General features: G+C 36.1%; 1 pseudogene; it reads left to right on the top strand.

Moving 5' to 3' along the window:
• Positions 1 to 905: 905 nt before the first annotated feature.
• Positions 906 to 4025, top strand: LOC149243168 (U-box domain-containing protein 1 pseudogene; annotated as a pseudogene).
• The last annotated feature ends 912 nt before the right edge of the window (positions 4026 to 4937 follow it).

Raw genomic sequence — 4937 nt, forward strand, 5'->3', positions numbered from 1 at the left:
ATATTATAATTTTATAACTTGGTTTAATTGAATCTAAACCTATTATATTTAATGAAATTTAATAATTAATTAAAAAATAACTTTTAAAATTTGAAATATATATAGATATATATAAAACAAGTGTTAATATATTCCTCCATGTATATTGTGATATGATAAAGTTAAATTAAAACAATGTACACACAAACAACTCTACAATTTTTCAAAACTTTTCAAAAAATCACATTTAAAAACAACTCAACATGTTCCTGAATTTTTCAAAAAAATCACATTTAAAAACAACCCTGCAGTTTTCCAGTACTTTTCGAAAAGTCACATTTAAAAACAACCGTGCAGTTTTCTAGAACTTTTCAAAATGTCACATTTAAAAACAACTCTGCAGTTTTCTATTACGTGAATTAATAATTTAAATGGGCTTTAATAGGTGTCCCTGTCACTCCATAAATGGTATAGATTCATTCGCTTTAGAGCACCTGCACCGAGGGAGGACCTGCCGAGAAGGATGTGGGAAGCTCCAGTCAACCGTGGAATCCGCATACGCAAACTATAAGAGGACTCTGATAGGCAAAAGTATACATGAGATCTGACGGAGGCCAGAAAAAGTTAATCTCAGAAAATGCACGAATGAAAAAGGATCATCAGATCGAGAGAGAATTTTTTGACGCTGACAGTGATAGGAGAGAATTTTTTGACATTGAAGTGGCAAGGGCATCGAACACTAGATGACATATTAGGGTCGAGAGGTTACTCACATTTGACTTAAACGTGTTGATAAATCCTCTGTATTGATTGGATATATGGATGCTTCATTGCTAAGGAGTTCCGCTCCGAGCTTCAAAACGATCATTTAAACAAGAAACCGGTTCGATCGATCCTGGATCCTTTCGTGTCCAGAGCAGCTGCTTTTGCACGGTAAATGCCTCTTCTGCGGCTTTTTATTTTGGTTTTCTGTGAGTGTTTGGACGAAAGATTAAGCAGAAAGAGCCGGATAATCGAGTTCTGGTCGGGAAAATATTTCAATTTTCTTTATTTATCGTGAACTTCAAAACCCTAGGTTGAAAGAAAAAAGGATTTGTAGGCCAAAGCTGTAGATATTGCACTGTTCTTAATGAAATCCCAAGGTTGAAAGCTCGAGCTGTAAATATTGTAGTAATCTTATCCTAAGGTTGAAAGCTGAAGCTGTAAATATTGTAGTAATCTTTTGTACATATATGTATTGGTGTACGAGATCTTAGAAGGAGACAGAAATCCAAAAGGAACTACAGGATAGTCTCTGCAAACTATTAGTGAATTAGATTTCAGGTCAGACTGTATTGTTAGGTGTTAAATAGCAGAAATAAAAATCAAACTTAGAGAATTCACTTTAAATTGGATAACCTCAGTTCAAATTGCACAATCTCAGGTTAAATTCTGACAATTGCATAGCTTAGGTTAGCTTCTTATAATTCTAACCTGTAGTAACGTTGTTGCAATTTTTAGATTAAATATCATTATTTAAGGCCAAATTGAGCCGATACAGACTAAAATACAGTTGCATTTAGAGGTAAAACAGTGTACAAATAGCTGTAGTCCAAGATAAGCTTTGTAAGGATAAACTGTATAGTTGAAGGTTAAATATCATAAATCCAGAGTATTTGTGAATTAGCAAAACTGTAGGTTTTCAGGGGAAATTGTTATATATATCCATTAGGCGTTAGATTGTGGTTTCTAGTGGGGAAATAGATGGCTTTCCTAGCTAATAATTGGCTGCTTAAGAAAAGCCGGACTTTAAGAGGTCCTATATTTGTACCTGTACTGGACATTTCTGGTGTATCTTTATTACAAGCTTTACTTCCTCTTGCCGAACAAATAATACGTTGCGAAAAGCCTAGAGGATGCCAAAGGAGAAATGCAATCTCCATTATGCTAAAAACTAAGGTCTTGTCTATGCTTTTTGAAGAAGTCAGAGATGTGAGGGTTCAGCTGCCTCACTCTGCTTTGCTATGCTTCAGAGAACTATATATTATTTTCCAAAAGACAAAATATTTGCTGGAGGACTGTAGCGGCGATGGAAGTTATTTTTGGTTGGTCATGCAAACCGAAGAAATATCAAATAAATTTTACATTCTAACCCATGACATGGCTACTGCATTGGATGTACTTTCCTTGAGATTGTTGGATGTCTCAGACGAGGTTAAGGAGCAAATTGAGTTGGTTCACAGTCAGGCCAGAAGAGCTAAGCTTTTCATTGATATGGCTGAAGGACAGCTCCGCAGAGATGTGCTTGCTGTTCTTGATCAGTTCGAGAAAGCGGTGACCCCAAAGAAATCTAAACTCAGAAAAATTCTTGGTGATCTCCATCTGAAGAATGCAAGGGATTGTCTAAGAGAGATAGAGTTGTTGGAGAAAGAGATGAGAAATCAAAATAAGGTAGGTGCGGATCAAGATGTTTCAATGATTCATAGCTTGATTGGTTTCATGCGCTATTGCAAGTGTGTCCTATTTGGGGTTACAGAGATGGATTTTGATGTGCAATTTCAGCCATCAAGTGAACACAGGGTTTCCAGAGCAGAGTCCAAGGATGTCCCTGTTATTCCAGATGATTTCAGATGTCCGATCTCACTTGATTTGATGACAGAACCAGTCATTGTTTCTACTGGGCAAACGTATGAACTAGCTTCCATTACCAGATGGATAGAGGAAGGACACTCTACATGTCCGAAGAATGGACAGAAGCTTTTGCACACAAATCTTATTCCAAATCATGCTCTCCGCAGCCTTATTATTCAGTATTGTGATGCACATAGCATCCCTTTTGAAAAACAAGGAAACAAGAAGAAAAGTTCGTCGATGGAAAGCACCGTGAGTACTAAGGCATCTATAGAAGCTGCAAGGATGACTGCAGCGTTCCTTGTAGAAAAGCTTTCTATAGGATCTTTTGAATCGAAGAGGCAGGTTGCTTATGAAATCAGACTTCTTGCCAAATGCAACATGGAAAATAGAAATTGCATTGCAGAGGCAGGAGCCATACCTTTGCTTGTATCGCTGCTATCTTCCCAGGATCCCAAAGCTCAAGAAAATGCGGTAACTGCACTCCTAAATTTATCTATTTATGAGAGGAACAAAGCTAAAATAATGCAATCTGGCGCTTTACTGCCGATCATCAATGTTCTCAGTAATGGATGCAGTACGGAAGCGAGGGAGAATGCCGCTGCAACGCTCTTCAGCCTTTCCTCTGTTGATGAATATAAGAAATTAATTGGAGAGAGGCCAGAAGCCATTCCAGCCTTGATAAATCTTCTCCGTGACGGAACTGTCAGAGGCAAGAGGGATGCAGCCACTGCCTTGTTTAATCTTTCAGTTTTTCATGGAAATGTTTCACAGGTAATAGCAGCTGGGGCAGTTCCTCTGTTAATTAATGCATTGGCAGATGGCATACCGGGTCTTACAGATAATGCAGTTTCTGTTCTTGCTGTTCTTGCGAATCAACTAGAGGGATTTCTTGCAATTTGTGAAACCTCTGCAATCCCTCTAATTGCCAGCCTTCTAAGATTGAGTTCTACTTCACCTAAATGCAAGGAGAATTGTGTTGCTATTTTGCTATCCTTGTGTTGCAGTGGAAGAGACAAAATTGTAAATAACTTGTCGAGATTGCCATCGTTGATGCCTTCTTTGTATAATCTTCTTACATGTGGTACTCCTAGAGAAAAAAAGAAAGCTAGATCTCTTCTCAGAATTCTTCACAGCTGGGAGCCTTCGGGAGCTCCCCAAACAATTCTCTCATACGAGACTGAAAATTCAGTCACTACAGTGCACTAGCATCGAAGTATTTGGTTTGCTTTCCATTCTTTCCTTCAATTTGTATGGAGACTAATTTATTTCTATTTTTTTTTTCTGTGTGAAGCACCTACCATCAATTCGTTCAGGTGCTCATCTTTTACTGGTATAGTACATTCTTTCAGTTTGGCAAACAAGGATGAAAATATGTAAACACGTCTGTTATTCAACAGCGTCATGTATTCTATAATGTATAGAAATGTAAATAAATGTAAACACGCCTGTTTTTAAACAGCGTATTTTATGCTTTAATATAGACAAATGTCTATTGGCATGGATGGTATAGAAAAACAGATTTTCCTTTTAATTTTATCATTTGGAGATGCCTTGGCTGCCATCACCATGCTAAATTCTTGTATGTACCTTTAAGTTCAGAGTTTCATCACATTTCATGTAATTTCTTTCTTCCTGATGAGCAGAGTATGTGCCTAATCTCATTTCCTTTTTGAAGCTGTGCCACGAGACGATTTCAGCGTTGCTTAAGAAAAAGTGTACTCTAAAGAGTATATTCAATGAGCTTATTATGAAATAAGTTAACCTAAGTGGCAGGTGATGAACAGAATATAGGCACAGAAAGTACAATAATCCTTTCTAGGCCCTTTTGTCTCATTGTCATGGCTGTATATTAGTTACGGAATATCTAAATTGATTAGGGATGTGAACTATTCCTTACAAGCGCTCCATGCAGCTTGATCCTTGTTTTAACTGCAACAAGAAATTCTTTGATTCAACAGTGTCTTTAATTGGAACTTAGAGTTCTTAGAGTTAGAATCGTCTTCGATTGTAGTTCGAAAGTTTTAAAATTAGCATGATAAAAGTTAGAAAATTGATATAATTTTTAAAATTATTTTAGAAGTCAAGAGATTTGGACATATTGCTGGTTTCATATACATATAATAAGTATAAATGGAGTTTTTTTTTTTTTCCCTACTGGATTACATAAATATTAAAATTTAAGTTTTGATGTGGTTTGTTAGATTAAAAATCAGAATTCTAAATGTTTATGTATTAATTGGATAGAATATAAAACGGTTTACTGAATAAGATTTCATTATGCAAAATATTATGTCTTGGTAAATTTTAAATAAAGTAGAAAAATCATAAGTTAACTGAAACAAATA

The sequence above is a fragment of the Pinus tabuliformis genome, chromosome 8 (genome assembly GCF_031772625.1).
Source record: "Pinus tabuliformis cultivar Carrire ecotype Pingquan chromosome 8, CPIR1, whole genome shotgun sequence".
Taxonomy (NCBI): domain Eukaryota; kingdom Viridiplantae; phylum Streptophyta; class Pinopsida; order Pinales; family Pinaceae; genus Pinus; species Pinus tabuliformis.